The sequence below is a fragment of the Nuphar pumila genome, chromosome 10 (genome assembly GCF_984573655.1).
Source record: "Nuphar pumila chromosome 10, dmNupPumi1.hap1.1, whole genome shotgun sequence".
Lineage (NCBI taxonomy): Eukaryota > Viridiplantae > Streptophyta > Magnoliopsida > Nymphaeales > Nymphaeaceae > Nuphar > Nuphar pumila.
In genome coordinates, this window is record NC_143258.1 from 80995223 (window position 1) to 81004464 (window position 9242).

General features: G+C 37.1%; 1 non-coding gene across 1 annotated transcript; it reads left to right on the forward strand.

The window, feature by feature from the left end:
- The first annotated feature begins 3891 nt into the window (after positions 1-3891).
- TRNAH-GUG (transfer RNA histidin (anticodon GUG)) lies at positions 3892-3963 on the forward strand. The gene has a single exon. It is a non-coding gene; the product is annotated as a tRNA-His (tRNA).
- Positions 3964-9242: the final 5279 nt, after the last annotated feature.

Consider the following 9242-nt stretch of genomic DNA (forward strand, 5'->3'; position numbering starts at 1 on the left):
ACAAAGTTTTCAAAAGTAGTCCAAAATATTTTTTCAATTTACAAACAGGTCTCCTCTTAAAAACGTGTTTTTCAAAGGGGTATTTTCTAAAACTAATTCAAAGTAATAAAGTAAGTTCTAATCTAACTAAATTATGAATTAGAAAAATTCTATCTAATAAAAATATCAAAAAACACAGGGCCGAATAAAAAAATATGATTTTTTTCCAAAAAATTGGGTTTTGATGCAATTTCTCAAAAACAACAATAAAGACGGCCTTTTAATGCGATTTTACACTGGATCATGTAGAAAATAAGATGAATAAACATGTAAAATGTATGCATGATCAGCACACACATAGCCCCAAACTAGATGGACACATAGGCACGAAAATGCAAACTTTTTTGAAAACTGGGACATGAGGACACATATCTCTTTGTTATCTAATTGACAAAGGTAATATTCTTGATGTATTGATATTTATAAATACATTATATGAAAATATATATTATAAAATAATGTTTGCACTTATCATAACGTGTCATGTGGTGCGCTCACATGTCGTGTCGTGTATTATTTTCAAGATTTTGATTAATTCCTACTCAGAGACCCTTCAGTTGTGCCGCAGAATCATGATATTAACGGTCTCGCATTACCCAAAAGCAGGAAAAAAACCCAAGAATTTTCTTCTTCCCTAAAGATCTCGAATATAATTGCGAAACTAAAACTACAAAAATTAAGGGAAACCCAATAAAGGGGAAGCACTACTGTAGGAGGTTCTCAGAGTGAAGGCCTTCTTCTGCTCTCTCCCTCTCCTTTGAAGCCCTAAAATTCAGTGAGATGGACTCTGTGCCCTAACCGCCATTGACGGCATTGAGGGGTGTAAATGGATCGGGTTCAATCGGATATCCGATTCATATACCACACTTTTTTATCGGATATCCGATTCATATACAACACTTCTTTAATTGGATATGGATCTCAATGGGGCCATACCCGTTCTGGTCTCGTATTCCATGGTGTTAGCTATTGGGGATGTCAATGGATCAGGTTTGGGTCGAATGTCTGATCAAATCCGAATCTTATTTAGCTATGTTTGGGAATCGGAGGGATTGGAAAGGAGTCTGGGAAAATACAAAAACTGAAATTCAAGTAAAATGGATTTCAAAAGAGTTGTGGATTCTTTCTATTGTTTGAAAGTATAAGTAACTCTTTCAAGGATTCAGGATATCAACTCCTTATTCTTCACCATGCTTGGTTGTAGGTGAGTGTAGTTGTAAGTCTCTTGATTGCATCATTATTGTATGCAATAATAAAGTAAAATAGATGAATAAAATATTTATTGAAGTAAATGAGGTAAAAATTTTGAACCACCAGAAATTTAAGAACCACAAATCCTTGTGATTCAAGGAATTGTAAACCTTTTTTTTAATAGAGAAGCTGAAATTTGAAATTTCTGTTATTTGGAGTTAGCTGCCAATTGACATTCACACGTTCCTTTACTTTCCTCTCCCAAACACAATCCAAATTTGTTTCGACCCTACCATGTCATGTAACCTGATCTGCTGTCCTCCAAACTCCTTTAATACCCATATCCCAGACAGAACCGTAGTGGGTTTCAGTTACTGTTGTCATTGTCATAGTTGCCAAAGAGAGGGACATGTATGAGATGCAGGTATGGGTAGGCAAGACCCTCAAAAGTTTCGGGTACATTTTTATTGAAACATGTATCTAAAAATTTTGATACAAGTTTATCATAGTTTTCAAAGACGAACATGTGAGATGCACTCGAGACCCTCAAAAGTTTCGGTTACATTTTTTTTGAAACATGTATCTAAAAATTTTGGTACAAGTTTTCAATAGACATTGATATTGATGATGGTAAAGTTTCTAAAAATTATATCTCATCATTTATGTTATAAAAATAATGACAGCATATATACTATGATAAAAAATACTAAAAAAGCATAAGCATTGAAAATCAAAATATCACATAATTTTACTATGTATATCTAATTAGCTATAGCAATGAGCCAATGTTTCAAACTACATGTAAAAGCAAAATATTGAAAACAAAATGTTTTAAGACAATAAACAAAAAATATAAAACAATCTCAAACTAATATATGATCAAAATATATTAATTATGTATATGTGAAAGACTCCAATATTTATGGATCACTATTACAAGTAAACATGCATAAAGAGATTTTTATCTCTATCTAATTACAATACAAATAAATACAAATAATTTTATGTTATAATTATTAATGATTTCCTAGAAGATAAATATACAATTGATACAGATCAAAATTTAGATAAAGAATTATTTTGAACTGAAAATTATCAATGATGACCCTAGAAACTATATTGAGACTAGAACCAACACGGATATAAAAACTTTCACCAATGAAAATAAAACTACTAAGATTAGGACCAATAAAAAAGACCTTTATAGTAGAATTCATCAAGAAATCTAGACAAAGCAAAAAGAGTTATATTTCTATTAGATGAGAATGAATTAACAAATGTTAAATCGTATTATATCAAATCTGGATCCTTGATTCTTACCAGAATTTGTTCCATTTATTATCAATATATGATTAATCTGTGGTTCATACCAATTAAATTGCTTCTATAAAGGTTGTTTCTTGTAAGAATTTGTGAAAAGTATATGCAACTATCATCATGATATTTTGCATGTCTTCTCGAATCTCAATCATGAAATTGATATTAAAAAATACATAAACCAAGTTTAGATTGAAGAAAAAAGAATATATATATATATATATATATATATATATATATATATATATATATATATATATATATATATATATATATATATATATATATATATATATATATATATATATTTATCGAGGGAAACCCCTCGATATTTGTTTGAAAACTTGTTTAGTTAGATTCGACAAAAGACATCATATCCAATTAATAAAAAGATAGGATTCAATTTTAGTATCTAGTCAGACTCTAATCCCAACTCTAGTTACATGCAAAAGTATATCCGATTGGAAGATTTTGTTTCCAAGAGATGGAAATTTTCCATAGAAAATGACATCCACATGGAAGACTTTTTCCAATTCAAATATGAATAAATCACGTGTCTTTTGATAAAGAAACTTCTTCTCTCTTCACGTGCTTGCGGTTCACACTGGCCCATAATGACTTGTATGGGTTGGATCTGGGCTAGGAACGACTGGATCCAGATTAAAATCCGACAATGATTTGTTGCTATAGGGTCTGGGTCAAGGTCCAAATCCAATTGCACATGGCCTAGACAAAATGACGCTCAGGTCCAACCCAATTGGTGGGAACCAGGCTGTACATTAATCAAATAAAACCCTTGGTTCTTTGCGGATGTACGTGCAAAATTATCAGATGTAATTGGATCTCTGGTTGCATTTTAGGCCTTGTTTATATACATCTAAGCCAGACTAGCCACAATAGTGTCTGTTTACTACCATGTTCAAAAGGGTCCGTCCTGATTAACTATTCGGACCTACAATAGTGGCCCGTGGTCTAACATTATTAGGTTTGTGGACATCGTGCTGGCTATGCCTGACCCATTGGTAGCCCTAATTGATCATACTTGAATGCATGTTGAGCGAACTGGGTCAGGTTGAAACTTGGTCTGGACACTTCAACAAGATGCCAAGCATTTTTGTTGCCTGGCTAAACAAAGTGTCATATGCACTCATAAAGCTAGTATGCTTTTGACATCTTTGGACCACCACTATGAGTCCACGATCCACACGAGCTCAGTTGACGATAGACATAATAACACGATGTGGGGTCAAAGTGGATCGCCCAACCAAACCAAGGGTTGGGAATGACCAATTTGGTAGAAAAGTTATTTTATAAAATGTTTGCAGTAAAATTATGTCAACAACAGTGGCTGTAGTTTAGTGGTAAGAATTCCACGTTGTGGCCGTGGAGACCTGGGCTCGAATCCCAGCAGCCACAGATTATATATTTTTTACCCCCAATCTGATAATTATATATAATAAGAAGTTTTCTAATTATGTTCAAGTTCTTTTTTCATTTTCTGGTTCCGTTCTCACCAGTCCTGATTCTAGTTTAAAAAGCAAGTACTGATCGCATCTACTGACACGTGTACGGTTAAGGATCTCTTCATTTTTTTTGGGCAACTCAATTTTTTTTTTTGTACAATTGGCAGTGTGAAGATGACGATGCTTGAGCTTTTAGTGCGCGAAACTGCAAAGGGTCGTTATATCACCGGTGTTGCCAATTAAATGTTGAATTGAAAAGCAAGACTATGAGCAAATTTCTTTTGTTTTATTACATTTTTTTCTTTCATTTCACCTCAAAAATAAAGAAAAGAAAAAGTAAAGAGGGCCAAATACATGCAAGAAACAAATATCCAAGTGAATATAACAGAACTGGATAATCAAAAGGGGGGCAATTTAGTAATTTAACTCAAATAGAGGTTTTCTTGGCTAAGCTAAGGGAAAACCCCAATTACCAACTGCTTATTGGCAGATCTTTGATTGGTAAAACCCTGAAGGTCCTCCCTGCTCATTGAAGAGTACACCCAGCTTCGGCATTGCAACAAAGAATAACTCCCATGGGTTTCGAACTCGTGATGTTTAGTTAACTTGGTGGCATTAACAAGTAGATCGTACCACATTAGCCGAGCCCTTGTGGGGATAGAGGTTTTGTCTGATAGTTTCAATGGAAAGTTAGGTCTTGAAATGTTCTCTTTAAATAATGTGGGACTCTTTTTGGAATATCATATAAAAGGTTGAGACTCTAAATAGAATTTCCCATTAATAAATTTAAAGCTAGGATCGAGCTACAGCCAAGCTCAAATCTAGTTCGGGCTGCACATTCCCGAGCTTGAACAGCCTAGGCTCAGGCACGGTCGGCTCATATGTGCAACCATGGTCCTGCCAGTTATGGACTATTCCTAGCTAGATTATATAATGTAAAGAAAAATGATGGTTACTGACTAAAGAAAGAGAAGAGTGATCAGGTAAGTTCACTAAAACTAACCATGGTAAACCTTTGTCAATTAAGGGAAACGGGTGCTCCAGAGCTATTTCGCTAACCCAAGAATTTATTTGTAAAATCGCAAAAGTTGCAGGTCTTAATGGAAACTCGGGTTGGGCCTGGGTCTGGTATAAAATTTTACAAACTATATCCAGATTCATATATTAATCAGATTTTCAGGTCCGGACTTGGGTCTTCTTATTTATCACCATACCCGGACCCTATAGGGTTTGGTACGGGTCCGGGTAAACTGTTGACACCCCTAATCTGTATGGGTCGATGTATAGCAGTTCAACAAGAGAAGAGAACGGATCCCATCATTTGACATATAATGGGATCTATCTTACATCCAATCCTAAGCATCCAGATGCATCATGATCCCTTTTTATTAGAGAACTATCTTACTTGAATGAATCATTTTGATTAGTGTATGACACACTCGAGAAATTGATATACAAACACGTCTAGTGATTTCATTTGAAAAACCATAGACTATAGATTATACACTACCATTTTATCTGTTAAATACCTAAGTCCATATTTGTTTAGGTCGATATGATATAAAAGTGTACTTGGATCTGATTAATTTGGGCCACAATCAAGTTGGATCGTAAATATTTTCTTGATCTTCAGCCAGCCCGTTGATAAAAATTGTCATAAAATGGAGAGAGAGATTTGTGAGAAAATAAAAATGTGGCTGCTGGGATTCGAGCCCAGGTATCCACGGCCACAACGTGGAATTCTTACCACTAAACTACAGCAACATTGACTACTAGAAAGGTGAATCTATAATTATTAATCTAATAATTTTAGTGGATCCAGATTACTCATCTTAAATATGGGCTCATCACGACCAACTTGCATATCGCAAATATAAACTGCTGGTTTGGGACTAGTTACACCTAGGGCTGTCAGCTGGTTGGTTATCTAATGCATAGGGGTGTCAACGGGTTGGGTTTGGTTCAGATCCAGGTGGAACCAAACTTGAACCAGATTTTCGTGTATGGTATTGGGTCCGGACCTGGATCTAATTGGATAAGATATTAGAGAAACCATAACCGAGATACCAGACCAGGACCATACCCAATAAAATAATATTTTTTATCATTTTTACTTTGAAAATTTGCAGGTCTTAATCGGAACTCTGGTCCGGCCCAGGTCTAGTATAAAATTTCACAAACTATACCCAGATCCATGTATTAATGGGACCTTCAGGTCCCGACCTGGGTCTTCTTATTTGCCACCATATCTTTTGGTCCAAGTCGGGTCCGGGTAAACCCGACCTGTTAGAACCCTTACTAATGCATCAGGGTGTACCCGAACCCGCCCAAATAAAGATTTGTCAGGTTCAGATTTTGCCAGATCACAAAAATGAAATTCTAAACCCAGATCTGTATAATTTCAGAAGTTTACATTTATTAAAAACACATATCAAACACTTGGGTTCGGTTGGTACTTGGCAAAAATCATAACCAAACCCAGCCCACATATACACTCACCATAATCAGTTACAGTTATCTTTACATAGTTACAACAGTAAATCAGGTAGTGATTATGGGAGATCAGGTTAAAACGTACGTATTTGCAGATTTCACTTTTAATTGATCTGCAAATGTGACATGATTACTTACCAGATTTCATTGTTAATGTGAAAAGGTAAGTTACCAGAATCAAGGTAACTTAGAATACGCCCCCCTCAAGTTGGAGCATGTGGATCAATCATGTCGAACTTGGCCTTCAAAATGGATAGCTGGTTGCTGCCTTAATGCCTTAGTGAAGGTATCCGCGTACTGAGAGTCTGTGGAGATGCATTTGGTATGGATGAGTCCACTTTGATTCTTCTCTCGAATAAGGTGGTTGTGGCATAACAGGGTCATGGGATGGTCTTGGTGGATGCCAAGATCAGCCAATAAAAATATTTAATCCAAGTGAGATCGCAGCTGGCTAATGCCATTGTCCAGTATTTAGCTTCCGCAGATGAATAGGCGATCGTTGACTGCTTCTTTGTTTTTTCGGATATTGGACTGGATCCAATCATGACACAATAATCAGAAGTGGACCTTCTTGTCATTAGGCATAAGGCCCAATCGGTCTAATGACGTCCATGGAGCTGGATAAGCTCATGAGTACGCCTTGCCCCAAGGTGGTTTTGATGTACCTTATGATGTGAAGGGTTGCTTCCATAGAGATTTCATAGCATGGCCAATTTTCTCTACAGTGGCGGCAATTGGGTCATGAGTAGGGGTGGCTTGGAGGTCTCGTTGTCTTTCTTCTTGGATTATGAGTGCATATGCCTTAGAAACACTCGATAATGGGCTCATGAGGAGTATCTCTGACTACAAATGACATTATAGCTATCGTCGAGGCCCATTAAGAACTGGGTAAGCCTCTCACGTTGTCGCATCTTCTGGATTATTTTCATGACCCCACATGAACACGGTGGGACGATGACATATGTGGATATATGATCCCACATTCCCTTTAATTTGGTAAAATATGCAGCCACTGAAGAGTGTGTTTGCCTCATGTTAATGATTTCTTGTTGGATATGATAGATTTTGGGAGCATTCTATTGAAAAAATCTTTCTTGAAACTCTAACCAAATTTCTGCTGCTAATTCTATATAAGTGACACTCAATGCAAGATCCTTAGTTAAGAAGTCAGGACAAAACCATGTTGTTACATCGCTCCCATGCGGCGAATGATGATGTCGACTCAGGCTTGGTGATCGATCCATCTACAAATCCAAGTTTGTTCTTGGCACTCATGGCTCTCTTCCACATAGAAAAATTATCTTCCGTTAATTGTTGTGAGACCAGCGATATACCTGAGTTGTCAGAGTGATGAAGAAAGAATGGATTCAACGTCGGTATTGAACATCGATTCACTCCCAATGTTGCTGGCACCATCATTGCTGCTATCATATACTAACACCTAAGCTCCAATACCATGATAAAATGGTATTGACGTGAAGAAGTTAATTGTATTCTCGTTGAGTTGTTAATGGTAAAAAATGAAACAGTTGATAGATATACACTCACGATAATCAGTTATAGGTTATCTTTACATAGTTACAACTGTAAATCGGGTAGTGATTATGGAAGATAACGTTAAAACGTATTTTCAGATTTCACGTGACTGTTATAGTTAGGGATGGCAATGGACCAGGGCGGGGGTGGGGGACAAGGTCTCCACCAACGCCCCCGCCTCCATCTCCGCATGGGGATGAATTTTAATCTCCACCCCCGCCTCCATCCTTGTTTCATGTCCTCCATCCCCGGTCCAAATGGGGGTGAGGCAGGGCGGGGCCCCATTTCCCTGGGTCTATTGTCATCCCTTAAAAGGATTGGGGATAGGGCGGGGTGGGGCGGGAAAAAGCATAAGTCCATCCCCCGCAGGGGGATGGATTTTAACCTTCATCCCTGCCTCCATCTCCATTTAATGCCCTTCATCCCCGGTCTAAATGGAGCGAGGAGGGGGGCCTTCTTCCCTCGGTCCACTGCCATCCCTAATTACCAGATTTCACAAGATTTCATTTATCTGCAAATGTGATCTGGTAACTTACCAGATTTCACTGTTAACGCGAAATAGTAAGTTACCAGAATCAAAGTAACTTCCAATATATATAACTTGAGTTAACTGTGAATTAAATTACTAAATTGCCTCTTCACACCATCCCATTATGTTCGATACACTTGGATGTCTTTTTTTTTTGAAAGGTAAGTTGAGGCACCAGTTATTATTCAACATACCACTGGGGTTTGAACCTGCCACGTCCCACCAGTCCCACCACAAGGAGACGTGCACTAATAGCTCCCACCAGTTATTATTCACTTGGATGTTTTTTCAACTTTTTTGCCTCCCTTTTACTTTTTTTTTTTCATAACAGAGCTAAGAGAATTAGAGCTCCCTTTTCTTTTACAATATGGCCAACCCAAACAAGCTAGAGGCCTATTCATACTACCAGCAGTTGTGCAACCACTTGCATATTATATAGCAGCTGAGACTGAACTTGCAAATTCTCATCACAATTTGCACATGCTTGGTTACTTTTTCTTTCCTTGGAGATAGGAATGTCAATGAATTAGATTTTACACTGAATTCAATTATGTTTAGTCGCATTTAGTCAGCCAAAACTATACCAGCCAACAAACGCCGGACTGGGCCACGAATATCACACATCACAAGTTCAAAATTTACGGGTGGCATCCCTTGCTGCAAGGCCGAAGCAG